The 27,144-nt window shown below is 38.3% G+C and overlaps 1 protein-coding gene and 1 long non-coding RNA gene across 2 annotated transcripts in view; one reads left to right on the top strand and one right to left on the bottom strand.

Moving 5' to 3' along the window:
* Positions 1-27,144, bottom strand: part of ADARB2 (adenosine deaminase RNA specific B2 (inactive)) — a 298,031-nt gene that overhangs the window by 119,097 nt on the left and 151,790 nt on the right. The window lies entirely within an intron of this gene.
* LOC136045573 (uncharacterized) lies at positions 6,995-11,862 on the top strand. The gene is made up of 3 exons (XR_010621918.1): positions 6,995-7,232; positions 8,684-8,867; positions 9,865-11,862. It is a non-coding gene; the product is annotated as an uncharacterized LOC136045573 (long non-coding RNA).

Here is a 27,144-nt window from a genome sequence, read left to right as displayed (position 1 = left end):
CTTTGCTGGATAAAGAACTGGCTGGATGTTCAGGCCTAGAGAGTGGTGGTAAATGGAGTCACATCCAGCTGGCAACTGGTCATGAGTGGTGTTCCCCAGGGGTTGGTACTGGGACTTGTCCTCTTCAATATCTTCATCGATGACCTGGACAAGGTCATTGAGTGCACTCTCTGTTAGTTTGCAGATGACACTAAGCTGGGAGGAAGTGTCGATCTGCCTGGGATTAGGAAGGTCCTACAGAGGGATCTAGACAAATTAGATCACTGGGCTGAGTCCAACAGGATGAAGTTCAACAAGACCAAGTGCCTGGTTCTGCACCTTGGCCACAACAACCCCAGGCAATGCTACAGGTCTGGGGCAAAGTGGCTGGAAGACTGTGTAGAAGAAATGCATTTGGGACTGCTGGTCAGTGCTCAGCTGAACATGAGGCAGCAGCATGTCCAGGTGGCCAAGAAGGCCAATGTCATCCTGGCTTTTATCAGAAATAGTGCTGCCAGGAGGAGCAGGGATGTGATTGTCTTTCTGGATTCCATGCTGGTGAGGTTGCACCTCGAGTACTGTGTTCAGTTTTAGGCCCCTCACTACAAGAAAGACATCAAGACCCTGGAACATGTTCAGAGAAAGACAGCAAAGCTGTTATGGGGCTGGAACAAAACTCTCATGATGTGCAGTTGAGGAAATTAGGATTGTTTAGTCTGGTGGAGGCTCAGGCAACACCTTGCTCTCCACAACTCCCTGAAAGAAGGTCGTGGCAAGGTGGGGGCCAACCTCTTCTCCGATATAACTAGTGACAGAATAAGAGGGAATCGCCTTAACTTGCTCTAAGGGAGATTCAGGTTGGACATTAGGAAAAATTTATTTTCCAAAAGAGTGGTCAGGCACTGGAAAGGACAGTCCAAGGAGATGACTGAGTCAGTGTCCCTGGGGGTGTTCAAGAAATGTTCAGGTGTGGTACTAAGGGACATGGTTTAACAGGGAAATATTGGTAGTAGGTGGATGGTTGGAATGGATGATCTTGGAGGTCTTTTCCAACCTTGATGATTCTATGATTCTATGGTTATCTCAGTGAAGTCCCAGACACCTCATAGGGTTGTGTTTGTTTCTGATAACCTTGTTAAAAACATACGTTATGGATCAGAATATTTTGCATGTCCAGACTGAGATCGTAGCTAGAAAATTCCAGGCTCTTGAAAGTGATAACTTCTGACTCAGAGCGCGCATAACCCCAAATGTCTTCTTGTGTCTCCTTGTGGTAAAACTCATCATTACATGTGGCACAATTAGAAGAAAATAAAGATATCTAAGTTAAAATAGGCAACATATATTTTTAAGTGCACAGGAAGGTCATTTGGCACTGTTATTTTAAGGACTGTGCTGACAGAGGCTTTTCTGTAACACTCTAATTTCAATGCTACTATCTATAGCTCTTTGTGTAGATTTGTCCTTTCAGTGTGTGCTGTTGTCAATGAAAAGATACTGTAAGCTGGTTTCAAGGTGTGACTCAGAAAAAGCTGGCAAAAGGCCACTCAGATTTTCAAAGCCATGCTGCGCACCTTCAGTTTTAATGGGCCACCTATGCATTCCATTCTCTACAGTTCAAAAAAATCTCTTCCAAAAGCTGGTTCCTGTCTGCAAACAAGAGTGAAGGTCATCCAGAGTGATTTTATTACATGACCACAATGTTTATCTGTCATCTCTTGTGGAAAGTCCTGGAGCTGTTATACATAACACATATGAGAGAATGTATGTTTACATCACCTTGACATACACATAGATATGTACTTAGGGGGACCCTTCTAGTTTTCCATGTACAGTCACCTGATTTGTACATTATGGCTACCAAACACCTAAATACATACAGGAACTCAGGGTTTTTGTAAACTACTTAAAGTATTCTTGTTTGAAACAGAGGTCTCCATGTCCAAGAGGAAACCTTCATATCTGCTTCACAGATTAAACCTTTGTAGACCTGTAGGTTTTTAAAGCCGATATAATCATGATTGTGAAAGACATACCAGGGCCATACAGAGATCTGAAGATAGGTACATCTGGATGAATGGTGGCTTTATAAGGAACAGCACAGAGTATATATTTAGTAAGCCATCTCATTGTGATTCAGGATGCACAGTTATCCTTGATAATGTCTCCAAGCCCACCAGAAGAATAGTATTTCCTGGTCCTAAGTCATGTTTTACTTTCTGAAATTCAGCTCTAAAATATTATTGAAAAAATAAAAAAATCATAGCTTCTCCAAAAAAATTTAGAAAAACAAAAGTGAAGGTTTCCTTCCATTCTTTCCTCTTTCTGACATGCTACCCAATTCTGACAGGCTGCTCAGCAGGATGACAGGGATTTACTGTTTGCTCCACGGCACAAGAAAAAGCATTAAAATAAATAGTATTCTCATAAATAATTGCATCAATTTTGCAATCAACCAGAAAACAACAGCAACAAAAAGCACTGACAAACAACGAGGTCAACACTCAGTGTAGCAATCTTGCTAGTGCTCTGTATAATTAAAACAATTTCACCTTGAAATCTGGCATTAATTATAATATGGAGCAACTCCAAGTCTTAATATTTCACTTTGTGCTCATGGACATAGTTGGAAAAGAGGTTTGAACGTGGAATATATTCTGTTACTTCCTCTTTGTTTTTGATTTTTTGGGAATTTTTTCTATGCAATCTATTGTCTGCATGTTAGTTGTTGCTACTTGCTGTTGCTGTACCTGTATGATTGGGTAATGCCTCAGTAATTTCACTGGGCAGCAAAACTCTTCATAGAGTCAAGGACACAAAATAGAGGCAAAACCCAAGTACGTCCCAACTAGTGTTTGGGATGTATTCAGCATTCCAGAGGTGTGCTGCTACTGTCTTCTGCCAGTGATATCCCAACCTTTTTAAAACAGTTCTGCTTTCCACTCTACCATTTTGATTTCTCCACCATCATAAAGGGACTCAGTTTCAAGAAGAACTCTAAGAATACCCTGGAAAAAAATTGATATTTTTCTGGAAATCATTTTACATAAGCCAAAAAGAGACACTGAAAGACACACATAAAAACTTCAGCTTTGCCCTTAATTTTAACAGAGAAAATGAATATTGCCTTCACATTTAGAGAAATTCAGGCTTATTTACCCTTAGATAATCCAAGTGTGTTATTCAAAATCTTCACTAGTTAATTCTTGGTATAGATTTAAGTTTTGTCAAGTTGAGCCTAGCTTTAATTTAAACCCTGAAGATTTATTCAGTTGCCTTCATTCACCTAACATCAAGTGGTTTCAATTAAAGAGATTTGCAGCTGAAATGCATGCGTTTTGCATTGGTGCTGTTAATTTAATAGTGATCTATACGTGTTTGTAGACACAGTGACCTTTATTATCTTCTCATTATGTTTGAAAGCAGTTCTTGTTATCCAGCTGAATGAATTATGTTAAGCGTTGTTATGGCTCAAATAACCTATTGAAACTAGTTATTTTTCATCGTATTCTAAATGTTGAAACTAACAAGGAGTTAGTTAAGCATTACACTGGAGACTACCATCGTGTCTTACATCTTGGAACATGTACTTTTAAAACTGTTCAGATTAAAGATGAATCAAAGTGCTTCAGCTTCAAGGATAAGACTTGGAGGTGCGCGTCCCCAAAGACAGAACTGGAGTACAAAATCCAACACAAATTGCTTTTAAAATTTAATAATTCTCAAAATCTATGGTAAAGCACAGCCTGGCTGGGGTAGATAAGTAAAATAAATACTGCAAAGTCAATTTTTAATAATCTGTGGCATGAAATTTAAGCACAAGAGAAAACATTTCACAATCAAGTCAGAAGCTTTTTGTAAATGATCAAACGAGGATTTTAAACCCCCAAACCTAACAATGCAAAATGCATTCAGTTTACCCTTCGGTCCACATAATATCTTCCTATAGTTCTTTGTTTAAATGCCTTTTGCTTCTAATAGAGCCTTTGCTATAACCCTTTTCTATATAACCCCATCTATTTACAACAACATTAGAAGAAGACAGACACTGAAGGCTGTTATTTGACAGTGAATTGGCTCAGCGCATGCAGCCACAGGAAATAATGTAATTAGTTCCTGTGCTAGTCTGGTAACAAGTGGTCTGGTGTATTTATCTAATTATTGAGACAACACATTTACAACTGAAGGGATTTTCTGTAAGAGGTTTATAAAACTCTGATTTAGGCTGATCTTCAGTCTCTTAATGCCAAGTAAAAACTGGCCTTCAAGCAACATTTTTATATGATGAAGAATAAAATCCCAGATGGATTATGACAAGTCCATGTCGTCCTAAAAGAGAAATCAAAATGAAAAGCAGGGAAAATTAAATGGCAAAGATAATATATATACACACGCTCGTTCAGGGAGAGAGAGAGAAAATGTGAAGATTTGTACATATATTATGCATCTGGAATCAGTACGCTAACATGCGGTTTATGCTAAGAAGTGTACCATCTGTAGGGAATAAAGAAAAGGGAGAGATTATACCATATTATGAGGAAATCATATTTTGACTTTATTATAATGGCTGTGGCTATTTTATGAAGAGGAGGTGGGTTAATAATTGTCTAACCAACCGAAAGGGAAAGAGAAAGCAAAATGCTTTTTTTATTCGGAGGAACAGATTATTATTTCTCATGCAATAATAAGGAGCTTGTGCAAGAGAGCAGAGAAGGCAGGAAAGAGACAGCAAAAATAAAAGGAGACCAAGCCTCATAATGGGAGAATGGTGAGAACATGGGCATCTGCTGAGCTCCAAGAGGGTGCAGAGGAAAGGATGAACAGTCTCAATAGCCGTGAGCAAATGCACCCAGTGAGAAAAAAGGAAATTTGGTGCCTGGACTCCCTGCAAATCTGTCAGGGAGGCACCAGCCTTGGCTGTACATATGCTCAGCACAATCGCGTCCTGGGGTGCCCTGGGCATGGCAGAAGAGGGATAAGGGAAGAGGATGCTACAGGAAACCTTCCATACTTACACCATGTCCTGCAAACAGGGATTGGTGGGAATAGGATATGGGATGGAGGAGCTATGAGCTCTCACATCCTGTGATGGTGTGCTTGCTACTCTCCATATTCCCTTAACTTCTTTTGGCTTTGCACAAGAATTCAAGGAATAACAGTACTGATAACACTCTTGCTAAGACATATCGGCAATCACAAGTCTGTCTCAGACTGAGGAGAGTGAAAGAACTGATAGTGATAGCAAACACCTGGTTCAACAGCTGAGCATATGAATTGAGCATATGCCTAAAAACAAAGTATGACTACGAATCAATCATCTTACCCTATAAATAGTGAACAACCCAAGAGCCCCTCAAGCTCTCCTGTGCAGCATCAGTTTGCACAGCAGGATATCCCCTCACACTGGGACACCTCTTGAGGTACTGCCTCAGAAATTGATATCAGGAAGCCTTGCTGATACAAGTCCTTGGTAAATGGCTAATTGTTTTAGGCATTGTCAGCTTTGGTAAGATCATATCTGAGATTGATTGTGCACTTATAATACCTTAGACATAAACTACTGACCGAGTCTGAGGCTAAGAGTGGATCCAGTCACACCTATGCTTCTTGCCTCCATGTTTCAAGGAGTATAGAAAGAAATGGAGCCCACTCTGGACCTTGTGACTCAATGGGAGGGCCTCCTCAACATTTAAACCAAGTCTGGGGCTAAGAATGGATCCAGATGCTCCTAGTGTACTTCCCACCATGGTTAAGAAAGCAAGTTTGGTCCACTTTGAATCTCATGATTCAACAGGAGAGTTTGCTTTGTGTGTTTAGCCCTACCATCTTTGCAGTAAGTCATCCAAGATTATACAGCTGTCTCGAATTTTGCTAAGTGTCTGTTAAATCACTCCATTATGTGATATCAATAAATATATTTCTGCTTCTCTCTTATGAGCATACGGTATAATTGTTTCCGTCTGCTATACATCCTGTGAGACCCAGAGTTGTGGGGGATCAGGGCAGTTAGGGCAGAGAGGGTGATGACATTAGGAGACAAAAAGAGGTCCCCTAGCAGCAAGTTTTTAGCAGATGATTTTCTGAGAAACAGCAGGACGATATGCATTGTGTCATCCTAAGTTAAACCTGTTCAGAACAGCTAAAGCTCACCATTGCACAGAAAGTCTGGACCAGATCTACTGCTTGCTATGTTCCTCCTATTTGTGCTCCCTCATTAAATATCTGGCATACGTTATTTGCCTCTACCCCCACCCAGCTCACTCAGCAGTCCAGCAGCTTTCTGTTCTGAATGGAAGGACAACCCTCACAAAAGGCTTTTTCCTGAGAGATATAGGTTTCATTTACAGTGGGCTAGGAACGCATGTGCTGCAGTGCCCTGGGCCTTTCAATCACCTGCCGAGAGCACTCACTTCTCATTGTTTCCATTTCAGCACTATTCTTGCAGCTGCAGTTGTAGCCTCTTTGAATTAAATCTGGGTTAACAGTCTGAGGACAGATAAGCCCCAAGAGAGGAAATGATGTAAATCCAAACAGCAATTCTTTAACCTAGTGCTTTTCTATGACAGGCTTGAAACCCGGGGTGTGATCAGAAGCAAAGTGCATTTTTGCAGTCTACACTGATTTGCATAAACCTTTCTTTTGCATTTGCATAATTTTTCAATTAATCACCAGGACAATACTCCAACTCCTGAACATCTCTCTCCCAGGCATTTGAGGTATTCTTGTGAGTATAAAAGCTTTGGACAGTGATGATGAGGACAAGACCTGGGGTTTTCCATTGATTTCACACATAAAACTCAGTCCAAATGTTTACTGCACCTTACGCTCCACAACTAGTGCATCAGTGATTACTGAAAAAGCACAGATGGGATGTAGACAGTTTTTCATTTCTTGTTCCATATGATAGAGCTCAACACATCTGGTATGCTGTGAAAAGCATCTTTGCACTAATTTGTTTGTCAGTATCTATTGAAATGACTATCTGTCATCCTGTCGCATTTCAGTTGCCCTGAGAATGTCTGAAGACAACACTAGTCACAAATTGAGAGTGCTGGCCACTTGGGACTAGCTGGTAGAAACCACCACCTGTTCTGAGTATCATCAATGGTGGATTTGTTTCTTTTTGTGTGAAAATTTCAGTGTAATCTCTCCTCAGACATTTTGTATTTGAGGAAACCAAATCACTCGAGTAAGAGATGGTCTGTTTTGCTTTTGCCGTCCGTGTGCACATTTCCATCTGTTTCTACAGCTGGGTGAGTATTCTTTGACTGCACTGGAGTATAGGAGGCAAAAAATCACACTTGGTGTGTGTGCTGATCCTAATGTGCAATTGGGTCTTCTATACCACGAACCTGACTGTAAATAGACTGATTTGTGTCAAGGAGGAGTAAAAATTGTAAAGGGATTTCTGTGTTTATATGGGTTGATAATATAGGCATGAGAATCTTTTTTTCTGCATAGCTCTAGATGCTGATCATCTTCTTGAAAGACAGCTCCATGAGTTATGATTTGTTCTGTTTGTTTTACCTCATCTCCCTTCCAATGAATCAAAGTGTTTGATGTCATTTCGTTTCCAGTCAGACTTTTTTTTTTTTTAATTTCTTACTACAAATGCTGTGCTGCTTTAAATTATGATTGTGTGACTAATTTAAGTCATTACTCTTCAGTCAAGAGCTATTCTGGCATGAGAACGCAGGTCTGATTGAAGGTGTGAATTTCAGGTTCTATTAATGGCTGGGCAATATGTACATAAATAGCTTTCAGAAATGTGAGAAAATCTATGAAACACAGTGATAGCATCCCTGTTTAAAGCACAAATAACTTCCAAAAATACTGGTTTGAACCACCGATAGTTAATTAAATATTCATGTATTTTTATAATTAATCAGAATGATCAGCAATGCACAACCATATATGAACTTAATGCCATTCATTTCAAAATAAATGCAGTATGCATTACAGCCATGTCCAGTCAGTATTTGAGTATGAATAGAGACTCCTCAACTAGACAAGCTCAAACAGTGGCAGCTGAGGTGAACAGGAGAAATGCTGAGGCAGAGGTGTGAACAGGCACCTAAATTAGGAAGCCTGCATAATGTGTGCCAAAGTGTTCTGGCTTGGCTCTCCTATTCCTATCTACATGTTTAAAAGAGATCTTCACATTGTAAGATATTTTTTCCCAAGGTATTCATCAAGTAGTTACACGTGCACTTGATATCTCTTCTTATATTGCCTTAGAAGGCCAATGGAGGAGCTGGGACTCCAAGAACTCAGAGCTCAGAGCTCAGTTTCCTCCCTCTCCCCCTAATCTGTAGGTGTTTTTATCACACATGCCTTTCTCTGTAGTAATACAGAGCCTTGGAAAGAAAGGCTTTTACTAGGAGACTTTCTGTATATTTTACATTAGGCTGAAAAGAAAATCAGAGTCAATTTAGAGATAATTTGATGGATACTGTTTGCAATGAAACCCAAAGCTAAATGGCACAAACCATGCACCTGAGAGGAACCCGATTTTAGCATGGTTTGATTTAAACTTCATAGGACATTCAAGTCTGGGCACATACGTCTCCCTAGTGTCATACACTGACTCCATCAGGGTCAAACAAATAAAATTTTATTTAAAAATTCCTTACTTGTCTGCTTGTGTTTGCCTTAGTGCAAAATTGATGTGACAGAGATTTCTGAAAACCCTTTCTTCCTACAGGGATTAATTCTGGTGGTCTCACTGTGTTAAGGTTTTTTATAATCTCTGCTGGCTGTGAAAAAGGACTCTAGCACCTATGGAAACAATCATGCCACTTGCTTCTGCAGCTGCTGTCAGTTTTCAGTAAATATAGAAAGACAAAATCACCATAGGCAAAAACTCATGCATGATGGGAGAACTCAAGGTAGGATTTCTTTTTCTTAAAAAAACCCCTACATTTTCCTGCTTCTCTATCCCCTTCATTCTTTCAGACCAAGCAAAAGACAGGAGGGATTAGGGAGATGAATGCAGAGTGCGGAGCATAAAGAATCAATTTGTAACTCTTGAAGGGGTTTATACCCTGAATATCACTCCCAGCTGCACCCCAAAGTGGTGTATTTTTGTATGCACTTTGCAACAGGCAGCCCTACATACCAGAGAGGTTTGACAGAGGTTGGCTCTGCCTGACTTTATCTGCATGGCCATCCAGAAAGGCTCTTGATGGCAGCTAATGTGTTTCCCTCTGCTGCTGGGTGACTTTTCTTGTTTGGGTGCAAGTATACTATTAACCCAGCAAACATTAGTTGAATTGGCTGAAATTATTTATTTACTGTGGAAATGCAGGAAGATTTTTAGGTTCACCATACCAATCTGAATCTCTATTAACATGATATCAGTTTATGGGAGATATGTAAATTAAAAACTCTCTGCTTCTTTTATGAACAGAATGAATACTAATGCAAATATGAGCTGTTTTTCTGAAGTCACTTACATTTATTAACTGTCCGTAAATAATAAGGTTTACAACATGGACACAACAAGCCACCAGCAGTTTTCTCAGCAGCAATTGCTATTTTTGAGACTAGCATGAGACCTGTTTGGGAAGATGCTTTCTTCCTTTCTGTAGTTCAAGATTTTTATTATTTCGACCTGATCTAGGCATCGACTAAAAGCTATGTAGCGTTGGTATGTGAAATGACATTTGACATTTGGTAAAGACAGAAGAAGAATAAACAGTGGTAGGCAGTACTGGCCTGCTGCTATTAGCCAGTCTAACACAGAGGTCAGTCTTCAAAAGGTGCTTTGTGATATGGCACTGACTAAGTGATAAGTTTACAACTGAGGGCTGATCTTGTGAAGTCCTTATGTGGAAAGTAATACACAGAAACTTCTTAAACTTACTTTGTTCCTGTGACTTTTAGATGCTTCTTCAGGATTTCCACATCCCTGCCACTGCAAGTTCACTACAATCTTTATGGAACCTGTTAAATTGTTAAGACATAAGGTTCTTATGGGAGCAGCCAGAGGGGAACCTTGGCCATACTGGAACCAACAGGAAATGTTACTGACATCAGAAAGTACAGCCTTTCATCATCCCTCAAGACAAATGCGTTGGTGGGAAGTAACACATCATTTGGGACTTCCAAGAGTCTATCTTAAATTGCAATGGCTTTGAGGGGGAAAAAAGTCAGTACTGGAACTCTTAATGTATCCAGGTACATCTAAATTTCCCCTGGGGATGAGATGACTTAACTGTCATTTCAAGTTTTATATTCTTCCTTTAAATCAGCTATTTCATTTAAATGAAAAGATTCTATTTTCTGGGATGGAAATGCAGCTGCTTCAAGTAACCCTGCAGCATGCTGATTTATTACTGACTATATACTTGTTCAAGGAGAAGATTCCTTAAGAAGAGATTCTACACCCTGCTCCATATTTCTTGCTACATAATGCTTTATAGTAATCTCACAATATCTGTATCCATGAAATCTGGGAGGAAAAATTGGAAAATGAGGTAATTATATATTTGGATAAATACATTTGAGGGATTTAAAGCTTTGTGTTCACACGAATAAACTACTCTGCTGTCAGCTGTTAGAGATGCTAAGAGAAATGTTGTCTATCTCAAAAACATCTTCTCCTCAAGAAATTAAAATATTTTAAGGTTTCCACTTCTACTTTTCTGAAATTTTGTCTAACTGTCAGAAAAGCTGGTCTCAGGATGTAGCTTTTTTAAAAGAGGAAGAGAATTCTTAGGGGAAAAACACCACATCTTTTTTGCTAAAGTTCTCTACATTTGACAAAAAGAAACAAACAAACAATACTTTTTAGTTGTGTTTTCTCTCTTAGATTTAAAATGAAGGATATAATGTTATATACCTTTGTATAAACATGACTTAAAAAAGATTATTATGCATTAAAATTGGATGAACTCTCCTGAGGTTGGTTAGTATTGATTTTCACCAACTTAAACACAGGTTCAATTTGCGCATGAATTGCACATTGGAAATTTCAGCAAGCAATCACACATATGGGAAAACCTGCCTTTGTGTTGAAACAAGTGTATAAGTGCCGTAGCAATAGCTCACATTAACTGTTAAGAGAGTATCTGTTCTACCAGTTTCACTATTATTAATGGGGAGTCAAGATCTTACTAAACTGAGCTTTAACAGTTAATTGGCAATGGGCGGTGGTAGTTGAACACAATTCTCTGAAGAGAAGTCAGATATAGGAAGTTTTATAAGACCACATACTTACATATTCAGTATTACTAAGAACAGATACAAAGTTGAGGCTTTTTGATTTCAAATTGTAAATGTTTTCTGCCCAAAAGATCGACTTTGCTGAAGGAAATAGTGCTCAGATTCATAAACTTCTCTACTTGTCTTAGGAAGGACCATGAAACACAGGATTCTGAGTATGAATTAGAGATGGCTAGTTGAGAGCAACAGGTATCTAAACAAATACCTGAAGCTGTACATTGTCAGTACCTTTAGTGCCTAATAATGTTTCCTCAGCAAGCTGCACTACCCAAGATCAAGTTATGTGTTGAGGTACTAACCATCTGATTGCTACTCTTCAAAGGAGGCCACCGCAGTGACTCTCAGGACTGCTAAGAACCAGGAGAAAAAGACCTAGTTAGAAGGAAAATCCCCTTGTCCTTCTTGTACATCACTTCTTTCTTTGTCTCTGGTTTTGATGCACTTCCACTGATGTAAGAAATCAGCAGGATGGCTGATAGATGCTACTACTCATCAAGTGATTTCTCACATTGAGTGTGCACGCAATTCATTGTGGGATCTCATTGTCCCCTGAGAGAATTAATGTAGTTAAATGACCTGAGGTCCACCTCCAAAAGGACATTTTGAAAATCATGAAGCATATGATCATATTTAATAAGAGAGGTGAAACGGAACACAAACCATCAATAACATTGTCAGATTGAAGAATTTTTCTATTATCACTGCACACAAGCATTTCCAATAGTAACCTCAGAGGAAAACTCTAAATAGGTAAAAAGACTGTTTCAGTGCTATAGAGGTGCTAGGCCTTTCTTGGGTTGTGGATATGTTCACTGCATGTGATGATCTGGGATATACTAATTGTTACCATGGGATCAATATTCAAAAAGTATTCCCTATTCACAGCAGCAGATAAAAATATTGGCCTAGAACCAACAGAATGATGAGAAAGAAATGAAACTTAAACACAACCTAAATTCTTATCTGCTTTTCAAATGACACATTAAGCAGCCATTTAAAATTAACTATCTCCCTAAATTGGTCAGCCAGTTTTTTCACTGAGCTCACCTGGAGAGTTGAGTTTAAAATCAAAATCTCCCTCTGAAAGTGTGTCATTTGAATACAGTAAGGCAAAACATTGTGCTATCAGTATGTTAAGATGCATTTTTCTACAATTTTTATTGCTTGAGTAGGAAAAAAAAAGAATAAAACATTTTACAAAGATGAGATACAGATTCCAAACAAAACATATCTCTAATCTAATGTTTCTCTAATAAAATGTATTCCAGAATAGTCTATATTGAATCATGGTATTTTAGGATAAACACTGGACGCACTTTATATATAGTGCCAATAAAACATGATACACTGAAATAAAAAGTTATTTTATTGCCATGAACACAAGCCAAATGCTGCCAGTCAAAAACGTTGAATAGGGCAGACTGGCTACAAGTGCTGCTTCTGTACAGAACTTTAATGATTAAAACTTCTCCCTGCACAGTGTGACAGCCCGGTTTTCAAGCTCACTTGGTAGTGTCAGTTGAATCAGTGCTAAATACAAACTGTCAAGTCTAGCAGACAAGTGCAAGATTGTATAGTTGTTGCCTGACTTCATTTGTTATAGGCTGGTTAATAACAGTTCCGAGTGCCACTTTCCAAAATGGATAGGGGAGAGAATCCTTGCATTTACATTATTTCAGAAGAACGTAAAATGGCATTCCTTTTGTATATGGTTTATGTTATTTGTTTTTCACAGTGTGAATTCTATTATTTCCCTTACAATAAACAACTTTAATGGGTGTTATTTTTCTTAGTTAAAAGGGCACATGCAAAGTAAGTTAGAACTTCTGTAAAATGAGATGGGTAATTTTAGAAGAGGCTGTTGTTTGTAGTTTATTGTTATTATACAATTCTTATTTTTAGAAGATAGATTTTTCTCAGATAATAAATCCTCATTTACATTCATATCTCCTCTCTTTGGATTTGAAGAAGCATCTTAATCTCAACAGCAGTTGAGATAATGATGATTGTCTGTATCAGACCTATGCATTACACTTGTCCTCTCATCAGCTCAGTGTAATTTTGCTATGTCTGAGCAAGAAGCCTTGCCATCCCTCCCATGGCTAAGTAGGCTGACCAGTGGGAGATGTGCATTGCGTTATGGGTCAGAAGTCAGCTGGGTCACTTGCAGAACATTTTGATACACTGGCAAAAGCCGGAGCAGAAACTATGGTAGGAAGGCTTCCAGGTGCTCCACATTTCACATAATGATTGGGCTTGCTTTCTAAAACACGGTGTAATTCAGAAAATAATTTGTCATTACATATTGTGGAGGACATGGACCACAGAGAATTATACGGTGAAAATTTAATTTGCCTTCCAAATGCAGCTGAAAAAAATCTGTTATTTGTATGACTAAGAAGCTGGACAGATTATTAATTAGCTGGATGCTTACTCTAACAACATCTTATATGGCCCTATCACCCACAGCACTGACATAAAACCCTCAGAGCTCTGCTTACTACATCTTGCAACTTTATTTTGTTTCATCTGATTTCTGTTGCCATTACCTTTCACAGTTGAAAGAGAAAAAATGCTGAAATTTCTCAGTGGCTTGCCTTAATAGTAGAGTAGTTTTTTATGCAGCACATCATTCTCTCTGCTTTGCTTCCACAAGAAATACTGGATCATATCCTCCTGATGTGGAACAGGAACTCCTCTGGACATGGCACTGACATGAGCTGTGCTCAGATGAAGAGGTGGCCCTGGTGATTTCATGGGCCTCTTACATCCACAGCTTTCTGACCTGCCTGGGCCTCAATATTTATTGTGTAATCACCAGGATCTCAGAAGCAGCAGCTCGTCTGACCCAGCAGATGAGAGGATGCCTCTGAAGTACTTTTTGTTCATGCTGAAAAGAGTTAGGAACGGTGGGTGCACTTTTCTGTCCATAAATGCACATTTCCTGACAGACTAGAGATGCACTGCTGTACAGGTTGTAAATAAATGCTTGTGCTGAAACATTGTGGCTTTCTAGCAGCTGCTATAAAACCTTAACTACAGACAGAGGAAAGAACATAATACTAAAACCAATTACATAAGGCACAGATAAGGTTTCGTAGCAGCCTGGAGACAAAAAGACTGGGCAAAACATCTGCCCAGAACTGGAATAACCCCTGTTCAGCTTTTGACATATATGACACTGCAAAATGCAAATGCCTCTGAGCAGGTTTTATGATAAAAAACATCAGAGGCCATTAGCTGAAGCAGTGCTCTCTGGCAAGGCTGCAGTAAGACCGATTGGGATACAAAGGCCACGCCCTCATCAGCTTGCTTGAATCTAGAGTCATTCTGGGGATGAAGCAACGTATGCTACCTGTGTACGTTGTGATGAAACTATGGGAAAATGAGAAATTTGTAGCATCCGAGAGCTTGAAGGGGTCATGAATTCCTTTGGAAGAGTTGAGATGACATGTACTGATTCCTAAGTCATCTTCTTGGACATAGGGGGAACAAATATTGATTACACCAATGGGAGTGCTGTAAATCATAAAAAGGACAATATCATCTAAGAACTACTGAATTTCCTTAGGATAAAGCCCTAGTAATAATAAGGAGTTATAAAACATTTTGTTCCTCTGCTCATGTCTTTCCAAGCCTTGCCCAGGCAGGCAGCTTTAAAAACAGAAATATAAATCATTATAATCAAAGTAGAGAGTAATATTATATTTTAATGGTAAAATAATATCAAGACTGCAATAAATTACACAAAAACAGCATTAGAAAACCTATCTAAGATGTTGAATTATTATCTGAGGTGAAGTTGTACAGTTGTAAGTTCATAAATAATAATGAAGCCTCTGTTGGCAACATAAGTAATGTTTAAACTGTAGCGTTTAAACTCAGCTTTTTACTGAGCAAGCGCTTAAAAAGAGGAAAGACAAAGTGGAGAGAGTACAACCTCAGATAAAACTGCTGTTATCAGCTGTTTGGGGAATGGCAGTTTCCTACAATTGAAATGAAAGCAAACAGGTGGTGCAAGTCATGCACTATCTATCATACCACCTCTCAACAAATCAGCCTAGGGAAGCCTCTGAATCCTGGAAAAACAGAAACCAAAGCATGCTTGGAATTAAAAACCAGCTCCAGAGAAAAGTCAACAGACATTCCTATTTCCCTTTGCATGTGATCCTAAAGACTTTAACATGATATGGATACGTTAATTCATACTTATTAGGGTATAAATGTTACACAAATGTAAGAGTGGTTTGATGAAAATTTAATGGTACTTCTGACTGTCTAAACAGAAGGAAAGGCCAGGCACAACCTGATGTTCTCCTGTAAGCTGGTATTGCTGGGTGAAAAGAATGTATGTCGCAAATAGCAGCTGTTCTTTGAGGTCTTCCATTACCTACAATCCACTGACTGGCTTGTTCCCTAACAATGAAATACCAGTGGGAAAACCCTGGTGGTTGAGGCTGGCAATGCCACCTTTAACTCCTGCAGCTTTGAACTGGGGTTTCCACCCATGTCAGAGGAAACAGCAAACCTCCAAAATGAGCAACTCCATTTTCTTTGCTGCGGGGATGTTTTCCTACTCCTCCCTCCTTGTATGTATCTACTAACTCAAATACTCTGAGACAAGTACTCCTGAGAAAGCCTAAAAATCCCTAGGGAGACCTTACCTGGATATCAGCCCTGCTCTTATGTTTCACTAATAAGCTTCAGGTAAACGGTGCTTGTAGTTCACTCAGTGTCTTGATCTGAGAAGCGGTTATGAACTAAAATCTTAATAGAAAGTAAACTGTACTACTGAATACAGCACTATTTTTAATAAAAAAACAAAGCTAAAAGATAAGACAAATCAGCTTCCCCTTGCTGGAGTGCAGAGACTGAGGTCAAACCCAGGACTCTACAAGGCAGTAAATAACAAATCTGGAAACATTTTTACACCAGCAAGGTGTTTAAAAACAGTAGGTGAAAATTTTACCCTTCTGAACCTGTGGCAAATCTGCCTGGGCTTTTGTGGAATTATATATATTGTGCTGCATGCATTTATCTATCAACTTATCTATTTATAATATTTTTGTATACAAATGAATCAAATCTTGTCTTGCCCTGGAAAATAAATACGATTAAACACACACTACTTATAGTCCAATTAAGTCCAAGAGAAATTGGATGGCTTGTTGAAGATTGCCCTTCTGACTTCTGGCAGAAAAGTGCTTGAGCATGAGAGAGTGTGTTTTTCAGGTTGGTGGAGCTTGAGCAAAGGTCATCACATTATCAAGACCTTTCCTAATTTTCCACTATTCTATACATTAACTTTGGACATTCATCCATGCACCCATGGATACAGACTAGAAAAATTTCTGTTCTGCAAGCAAAAATCACCATTTTCTGGCTTTTGAAATTCAATTAATTTCCTCTCTAGATTTCAAGCAAAAATAATCTTTTAGAAATCTTTGTTTCAGGTTTGATTTTAAAAAGGCTGGACAGACATTGAATTGCATTGTTAAAAGTTATTGACCTTCATGTATGCCTTCAGATGCTGTGAAAGAGAAGAGTTCATACTCCTGATAAGCGGACTTCTTAAAAATAAACAGCAGACAGTGAGGAAGTTATTGTTGCATTTAAATTACCTATTTATATAAAATAACCTTCAAGACCTGATATTTACTTTTTCTTGAATATAATTCATCATGAGAAAGAAAGTTGCGTGGTTAGTGAGAATACATGGACATTTAGCTATTTTTTTTCTCATTTATTTGTGTAAATATTTTTATCTGCTTTGTTGATTAGTATCCTGCCATGAAGGAAGGAGCACACAGAGCATTTTGTTATGCAAAAAGACAAGAAAGCTCACACTGGATTTCTGACCTCAAATCTGTCTTTTGTCAATAACACTGACAGCATTTTATCTTTCCTAAGCTGAATATTGTCTGCCAAAAGAAAAGCTCCTTAAATAAAACAACTGAATGTAACTGTTTTTTCCTCAGCCAACTATGAGCTGTTACAATGATCCATGCAATTAGTGATGATACCACGCAGCAGTGGCCCACGGGGATTGCACTAGTATTTGTGATGGGTTCATATTTAGCTAAGTACCAAAGAAAATGTCCTGTGCTTATGCAGACAGCTTCCCACTAAAGCACCACTGAGTGCTGGGGAAATTCAGTTCTGTTTTTCAAGTATGATTTTGGTTTTGAGGTGTGTAGATTGAAGGTACAAAGATGAAATGAGCTCAGCATGAGTGAGTGAAGGAGGTGGAGAGCAAGGATGGTGAAGGTGGAAGCAGAGACACAAGCAGTATGGTGAGCACAGCCAGATTTTTTCTGTTCTTCTTTATTATGCTTGAAGATTTCTGAATTGTGTTCCAACAGTTTTTTGGTACTTTTATTTTATTCTTGTTTTATATGTGTTCTTATCCATGTTAGTTGACGATTTCCTTCTCCATGACACAGGTTCTGCTAGCTCAAAAGCTTAATGCTATCTCCTCTGCCCAAGAGCACACTGAGAGAAGGCCAACAGTCCTGAGACTGTTGGTACATCCAAAAAAATATGATTTTTGTCCATGGGGCTTCAGTGAAGTATCACATAGATATTCTGCAGCCACAGCAATGCCTGTTGCATGCAGTGCTTGAAGAGGACTTCCCCAGGCAAGCAGAAGGTGAGGATGACTAACTGCTCACTAATGTTGTGTAGTGAAGTATGGAGAAGTATGGAGAGCCATGCAAGGTGGATACTGCTCTTGTTATTTACCTCACATGTTCTGTAGATGTACATATTTGCCGTAGACACTGCACAGCTTTTGACTAGGCAGAGAAAAGCTAGAAGAACATGAAACTTACTTCCTATGCACATTACTTAAGTTTCTGGATCTTCTCCAAAATATAGAAAATGTACAGAGGTCTGGAGACTCAGAAACTGGTTTGAGTGCTGTCCTAGGAGTGCTTCACCTGATTGCTAGAGCAAATCTGGAATGATTTCAGAAGGAAAAAGCTGCCAATACATAGGGAGAAGCTGGGAGACTTTAGTGGCATCAGCTGCAGGTGGTCTTAGTTTTGGCTATGGTGACCCTATGTTTAAAGAGGTATTATTTCTGGAAAATCACAATTCCATTTAAAGTCAGTAGAAGAATCTTAAAACGTGCAGGTAGAATAAGCTTTGAGATATTTGCCATAAAGGCTCAAATACTTTTTTTTTTTCCTACATTAGGGCCTTGCTTTTGCAATGAATAAAAGTATTTTCCTTTCTACATCTGCCTTAACTATGTCACCTTCTGTCTTAGCTCTCCTCAATAAAGTCTATGCAATAACAGTGCTTTCTCTCTTTTTCCTCTTTCAAAGTTTTCCAAGGCCCTCTGTCCTTTAAGGGCTGTGACATAAAAGGCTTCAACTTATTAGAGGGGCTGCAGAAGATCTAGGTTAACAGGACTTTGGTTTATACCAAAGTTAAAGCACTGTTTGAAAGTCTCCTGAAAAAAGTCCTCCCCCTTCTTTCTAGTCTGTACAGTAAAACTGCACCACATGATTTTCACAGGTACAATTTATTTACAAGCAAAATTCACGTCCTGCTTATCCATACAGCCAGTTGACAGATGCTTGTTAGCAGGTGAAAAGACGGCCACTTGTTAAAGAGCAGCTGCCTCAATATTTTTTTGCCAGCTGCATATCAGGCACCACCTGGCAGGAATTTATTCATTAGATATTACTTTAAAAAACAGCAATGTGATGAATTTAAAATGTTAATTTGGAATGTTTTAGGGAGTAGGTAATTGATGAGGAAATACAATACTAATTTGCAGTGACTGGTGTTGCTAGTGGCTATAATATTTGATTACTTTTTTAGGTTTGCAGATGCATAGTCATTGTCATTCAGAAACAAAAAAATAACAACAGTCCCTTCCCACATTTACTAGTAAATAAAATAAGTGGTGGATTCTAGGTCAGAGATTCAGCTAAACTTAAGCTCTTGATGGAAAGTTAAGCTCCTGTTAATAGCTGGAGAAAGCACTTGTGCTCTTTGTATTAAGATTTTATCTAACCATAAGGTGAAAATTCAAAGATCTTACAAGGGAATGCCTTGATTTTACCTTCATGAGGTTGTATCTGCAATGAGGCTACTTGTCCTTTCCTCTGTTTATTATAACAAAAGAAGGTACTGTAGAAGTCAATTTGTAAATATTTAGGCATATGTAAATTTCATCCAAGTTATAAAACCCAATCATTGAGAATTACCCAAAATAGAAAATTTGCGTTTAAATGAAAACACATCTTGTGCATTAAAAAGCTGAAGACAGGTCTTTGTTTTAAAAAGGTATTTGAATTAAAATAAGTTAACATTATTAATCATCTAAGTTTTCTTTTCCTTTGCTTCTAAGAAATACAGTAATCATCTCTTCCACAGGACTGATCTGAATCCATTTATCATCAACAGTGAGAAACTAGAATTTCCAGGAAGAGAGCTCATTTATAAGAGAGGGATTCATCTCCCAGAGAGCATAACTCAGTTCTGGTTATTATATTACTGAATCTCTTCTTGGATAATTAATAAATGGGAAAATCAGTAATATATAATTACAAGAAGACCAAAGAGCTTCAATCTAATTTATTGACTTAGTATTTTATGAAATGAAAATTCATTATTAAAAAAAGAAGAAATCATCTTTGTTTCTGACCTTCTCTTTATCTAATTGATACTCCACAGATACTTTCATGTCCATTTATTTTCTAACCATGTCATATGTGCTCTGCAGGAGTTGGTAAAGTCACACAGAATTTCTGTTATCACTTCTCAACAGTTGCAGTGTAGCTTCAGGGCCTCAGCCTGAGAAGTCTTAAATATAAAGGTCCTTTCTCTTTCCCCTTTAATGTGTCCCCTGAAGGGAAAGCAACACCTCCAGTAAGTTGGAGAGGTGTGCCTTTGGGAGCGCCCTAACATCACGGTAAGGAAAGCAGTCACCTGGGTACAGTGCAAAGTCAGGGGAATGAACTTGAGGGAAGGAGAGAAAGAAAGGTCTGCCTGAGTTTGTGTAGATGTACCGATTCTTTCCCTATTATATCTTTCCTGACACAAAGGAAAATAGGAACTTTCCAGTTCTACCACCTCTTGCAGATTTCAGGAACATGGGATACAGTAAAAGTCATGTGTCAGTTGCATTTTGAGGAAAGATCTCTTACTGGAAATCATGTCTCACCTACCAGAATTTTCAAATTTGTTATAGTCGTGATATGTTCTGAAAACAAAAATATAAAAAATCTTGCATCGACAAAAAATGTGAAGTCAAGCTAATGTTTCTGAAAAAATTCATGCATTTTGCTTGAGGACATTTCAAGCTGCAAAACCCAGAAAGACCAAAAGTATAGACCCGATTCAACGTGGTGGGTGTAGCTTTGCACTAGCTGGCTGTGTGTAGGTTGGTCAACAGCAGAGAGTGGAGAAGAGGAGCTGCAAGGCATCTGGTCCTCCTCAGTCTGCCAGGGATTCCCAGTTCCTGTCTCAGGAGGACACTGCCTATAAGCCCATCCAAGGCTGGATATGACAGAAGACAAAATTTGAAAGTAAGGATAAAGGAGAGCACAACATCTCATGTTGCTGGATGGCTAATGTCACTCACAACTGTGGTCTGTGAGGCCATGTGTTTAGGGGACCGCTGACATAAATGCTTGCAAATGTGAGGCTGAACTCAGAACATTTCTAATGTGGCAGCCAGGACCATGCCCAGGTGAATGACATTTTTTTTCATGCTCAGTTTTTTTTCCCTGTTTTCTTTCTTTCACATACTGCTATTAGAAAACACCTCAGCTGGCCTTAGGATGAAAGACACAGTAACATATTACTGCCTTTTGAGATTCCCTGCTATGTCCTTAATAGACATCTATGACTCTCTTCATAGTTCTTCTCAACAAGAGCAGAATACACCTTACACCTGAGATTTCCTTCAAATAAATCCCATGTGCAAAGCAAGCACTTTAAAAGTACTAACCCCCTGCTAGACACAAAACTTACAGCAGAAATAAAATGTTAAAACATGTAAGTGAAAATTCCACTGGAATAGATGGCTTCACATGGTTTCATCTGTCTCCATTTCCTTAATTTCCTACTTTTTCAAGAAAAGTAGTTGTTTTTTCTGAGTTCGGGTATTTTCCTTAAGCTGCACCAATAAATTTTGGATTGGTAAAAATATAAGATTAAGGAATGAAAAACTACCATTTCCTCTGAAAGCCTGATCTTACAGTTGCATTTATTTTTCTTCCAATTTCTGTATCTTTTTCCTCATACTTATGTCTATTAAAACATCTTTGTATAGTCATAATTTCTCTATATTTACAGGGATCAGGTCTGATACCACTAAAGTCACTAGTAAGAAAATGTCCATAGGAAAAGCTGAATTAGTTTCCGTAAGAAACATGAGATGGGATTGACTATCTTGTGTGCAGGAAGGTATTTCTGTTAAGCAGTTGGGATCAAAAAACTACAAGAAAAAGTTTGGTGGCTTCTGAAAAAATTAAACCAGGAAAAAGCATTTTCCTTCTATATGCTCATTCAGATACTGAGATGCTCATTGTATATTCTAATGACTACAGAGATGCAGCTAAGTACACTGGAAAATAAAAGCAGATCTGAAGAATGCTAATAAGGTATTAATTTAATTTCTCCAAATTAGAAGAGCTGAATTAAAAGGCATGTTATTTTCCCACTGTTATATATATATAATAGCTGGATAGACAAAGTTTATTTAAGAGAGTAGTGAATGATTGTGGTATATTTTTGGATCAGTTGTTTCAGCATACAGTCACAGAACAGTAAGTGTGGGTACAAAGAGGTACATTTCTGTCTCATCAGATTCATACTGCTGACGCATGCCAGGACAATGTACAGAAATTCTCCAGCAGAACAACTTTACACTCAGGAATTTGACATAGCAGCACTTTTCAGTCCCATGCATGCTTAGAAAGCTGTCTGTATAAGTGTAAAAAAGTGTGTACCTATCTATCTGCATACAAACACGTATTTAAAAGATATAAAATTCTACAGAAATGAATGGAACAGATTCCTGTTCTTCTCAGGATAGGAATGCATTAATAGTGAGAAGACACAATGGGGAGACATAGGAATGTTTAGTTCAATCAGCCAGTTAAGATGTCTACTTTATAAACTGATGAACCACTCCCTAAAGTTCCTAATTTCTCTCCACAAGACACAAATGAAGTTTAGGTCATTTGTGGATATCTATTCAAGCATATCCATATGAAATTATTGAATTCTTTTCCTTTACCATTGAAAGTAAATATTTTCATTCAGGAAATCATTCATCTCCTGGACAGATATCATCATTTTCATCACACTCATTTTATAAAGCATGTTGCAGTAAAGTGGATTTTTCTGCCTGTCATGATAAAATAGAATACTCATCTTTTCCTCTTCCTTTCTCCAAAGAACTCTTACAAATCCAAAATAAACCCCAAACCACTGACTTTAGGGGCATGATTAGTCTATTATTTACTTGTGAGGTAAGAGTTTTCTTCTGACTTGAAAATATCTGTAGCAAGGAATCCCACTAGGTTGGCATTTAATCAGATATCTGTTTGTGCTTTCAGAATGTTATGAAATCACGTAGGTTTCCTATCTCTTTCTTAGCACATTTGCATACAGCCTGCTGACCTAAGAAGAGAAGCAGTGCTTTCTACTGCAAATATTGTTTGCTCTGTAAGAGTGCAACTGCTTTCTCTCTGTTGCCATCACCTGCAGCTTCCAAGATGTCCAGCTAAGCAAAGAATGAGGCTAGGATAATACTGAGGAAAAAAGTCAACCCAGTAGTGAAAGATAGAAACTCAATATTCTATTTTAATATGTTGAATACACAATGGGTATATATTTTAAAAGGATTATTTTTTAAAGTTTTATTCCACATTTAGTTTTTCATAGTTGAACCAGAGTGTTTCAAACTTTAAGCAGACACCATCACCTTGTATAACATTCAAATCCTTTATCAGGCAGATGTCCAAAAGACTTTTCATGTGAAAGGTTGTCTATATGAACAGAACTTTCTAATTTCTATGTACCAAAGCCAATGCTTAGATAAAAGGAAGTAAGATCAAAATAAGACTTGAATTATTTCTTCAGTTATGATGCTTTTTGATACTGTTATGATGCTATTATGATGCTATTTGAAAAACATGCAGCCTTCTCTGTTAAAGCAGTTCATTACAAAATAACTCACTGAGCCCTGTCTTCACCAAGACTGCAAATGTGCAGAATAGTGAAAAAATATCAGACATTCTGACAAGTATGTGCCCTTAGCTGAGCTTCCATTTAACCTAATCTGATAGATTTTTTCAGCAGATAGATGTTCAACTACTAGAGCAGTGGTATATTTTCCAAAAATTTCCAAGCAAGTTCTAAGCTTCCTTAGCATGCTTCATTGGCACTTAGAGCTTCCTGTCTCCCTTAAGGATTTTGAATATATTTCCTCATAGTGCTGCACAAATACATCTCAGCACCAACGTAGTTGTTTCTAAAAGTAATTTCATCTCATTGCCCATTTAACTCTTGACCGTTCTGCTGAGTCTGAATAGACCAAAAATGGAAATAACTTTTTTCAGCAAACATATCCAGAGCACATATGCCTTTCATAGTCATTCAAAGCCTGTGTTCCTTCAAGGAAGAGGAGGCTTTCACTCTCCATGAAGCAATTACTTGTCCAAGAGCTCCAGTTGGACACTTTAACCTTCATAATAGAAGTCAGGCTTGAATTATCCACATCCTCTGGCTTCTGAAGTGACGCTGATATCAACCTTGCACTGATGTGAAAATCAGAATCATTTTAGACTATGAACCAGAATGTTCAATGCCCACTGAATTGACTCAGTTTTGGACAAGGTAGCTGCTTACACACCTAAATATGGATTTAAGAGAATGCGCTTTCATCTCAGTGCCCAAATCTGTTTTGCTTAAGTGCGCAGAGTGGATATGACATTTCTGAATGTGCAGCTACTTGCACTATCAGACTTTGCTCCAGACTATGGCAAAAGGATTTCATTCAGGGTATTTTTCATCACCTTAAAAAAGTGAAATTAACCTTTAGACGGATACCTATTTTTGTTCTATATTTCAGAAACAATCCTTAGAAGATAATAATCTGTCAGAAAACTAAACCTGTTAGAATTCACTGCAGTGTTTCCTGTTTTTCACTGTGTGCAGGCTGATTAGGATTCCTACTGACAGAATGGCTCTTTGAATCAAATGTCCATCGACAGGTTCACAAAGCTCAGCACGTTCCCTTCATGCAAGAGTTAAACCCATTATTGATACAGCATCCAGTGCAACTAATAAACACAAGCTATTAGCCAGTATGTTTTGTTCCTGGGGATGTGTAAAACGAAAATCAATATGAGCAATGTGAACATTTTGAGGCAACAGTGGTACTGCTTGTTTTAGAAAGTAAGAATAGTTGTTTATGTCAGCATATTGTAAAATATTCTAGTATTTCCTTTAGTTCACCTGCTACTTTTAAATAGAAGACATGAAGCACACTGGGGAATCTGCCTCTGACATAACACTGAATTTCTCTTTATGAACTGAAAGCAATCTGTCTGACTAGGACATTGAGGACCAGTAATTTACTACCTCAGCTGTAATATTAAATGCTCACCCAACGCAGGGACTGAAGCTTTCATTCTATAATTATAGAGGAATCAAAGACTAGCACACTAATGCATTGAGCTGCAATGCCAGCTATTTATAATCATCACTTCTCAGGCAATATGTTTTTAATATGTTAGCATAATATGGTTGTCAAAAACAATCATTTTTCTTCCTTTTTCCTTTTTTTTTTTCTATCTTTTTTTTTAAACTCCCTAAAATGTTTCATGGCTGAAAAATGCAAATGATTTTTTAAGCCCACAGTATTATAGTATTTTTAAAAGAAAGAAAAGATCCTGTGAAAATTCTCTGGATTAGAAAGCTTTAGATTTTTCCTTCTTTTGTAATGAAGTACAAGCACCATCAGAATAAGATAAGTATATCTTAAAAACACACCACTATGATGTGTGACAGGGTTAAGAAAGTAGGTTTAGGTTCAAGATCAGGCCATTAAACCAAAGCATTTCAGATTTCTCAGAGTCTTGTCACTTCATTAAAAACTTCTGGGTTTGTTGCATTTTCTGATCTAATTGCCTATGAGCCACCTAGAGCCACTTTTCTTATCATCAGCTGAAATATTTGTTACAAATGACATTTGTTATGCTGTTAGCTCCGGAAAAAAAAAAAAAACAAACCATCGTGTATTATTTTTTAAAGTTTACAGAAGTACTTTTTATTGTATTCTTTGATATTCCTGATTTGCACTGAGGCTTGAAACTACTCCTGAGTGCTTGGGGATTCCCTATCTCCAGATTTACCAAAAGCTGCATTCTCCCCTTACTGTACTCCCCATATTCAGGAAAAACAGCCCCTGCATTTACATTATCCAGGGCAAGCTGCACTCAGGATGGGCAAGAACTGCTGTGCTGATTAGTGTGAGCTTAACCATATGAGTTCAGGATATATCAGTTTCCGTGTGGTAGTACTTGCACGGGGCAGTTCTCCACCAGGGTTAGAGGAGACATATCCAAGCTGATGGCTCTTCCCTCTGGGGCTCTCTCATGATTCCTCCTATGTATTCCTGAGCATCCAGTTTCTTTCTGTGTGTGTGGCAGAATGCTGTTTAATTAGATGAAGTGGAGAAGTCCTACCAGAAAGTATTCACAGTGAAAGGTGTTCCCAGAGCAAAACAGGCTTTGCAGGCACAGGGGAACATGAATTGCTCCTAACCAGGTGAGCTGCTAGACTAGTTATCTGCCCCTCTTTCTGTTATTTCTGTGAAGCTTGAAGAGCCCTATTGTTTCTCTGGAAGTCTGGCCAAGGCACTTCTGCACTCTCAGACAATTCTGTGGGAAACACAAGGAACACTTTTTCACAATTAAGTCCTACGATGGAACAAGAGCCTTTCCAGATAATGCTGATTCATTCTTTCAGCCTGCTAATAAGACTTATCAGGCTGCCCCTTATTACATTGTTCGCAGAGTGTCCAGGACAATAAAGCCTTGCATTGATTAGAGCTTTTGATGTCATATTGTTGTACAAATAATTACAAGTAATGGAAAAACAGGTTGAAATTATTCATGAATAACCTGTTATGAAGTTGATTTACTGTCTGGAAAATACTGACTTGCATAGTCAATTAATTAATGTGCTAGATCAAAATTCAAGCAATACAGTACTCATCAAAAGCTCTCTGCATCGCTCCCTTGCTCTGGCTCTGACTAAGCCTAACGTTCATTCAGCAGGCAATAGGGTTTTCTGCACAGTTCCAGTTCAGTGATCTGATGACACTCCCCTTAACTAGTTTCCTTGTATCAAAGATTGACTCAGCTGAGCATTTTCTGGCAGAAAACTGCAAGATGGAGAAGGGGCAGACTGACAAGTCCTGGCAGTCCATCACGCTCACCAAGAAATGCCAAGAATGGTTTATTCTCATCTGCTAATAGACACTTATAGTCTCTGACCCTGTTTTCTGTGGCTGTCTCTGTTTATTCTTAGACCTGCAAAGGATGAACCTGGACAAGGCAGAGGGAAGCCTCCTGCCACTCAGCCCTGCGGAGGTGAACCATTTACCTGGCAGAAGAGGTGGGCCAGGGATTTCTTTTCTTTGTTCATTCCCACTAGATCCCTGTCACACAAGAATACCTGCAATTTTTATCATCCCACTCAAACATTTCATGCAAAAAGCTCATCCTCTTGGCTGAATGCATGCTTAAGAAAACTGCACAAGTTAAGCATCAGCCTTTTACATTCATTTCTCTCACCTTGTTCACTTGATCAGATCTCTGATGTTACTGACTGGCATGGGATTGTTTGCACATTCAGTGCTGACAGATGCTACTTTTTGACACCTAAGAGGAATTTAATTGCTAT

Source organism: Cyrtonyx montezumae, unplaced genomic scaffold (assembly GCF_038088225.1).
Source record: "Cyrtonyx montezumae isolate F1298 unplaced genomic scaffold, pur_monq_1.0 scaffold_14, whole genome shotgun sequence".
NCBI lineage: Eukaryota > Metazoa > Chordata > Aves > Galliformes > Odontophoridae > Cyrtonyx > Cyrtonyx montezumae.
Note: the sequence above shows the minus strand (reverse complement) of the source record. Positions and strands in the feature narration are given on the sequence as shown.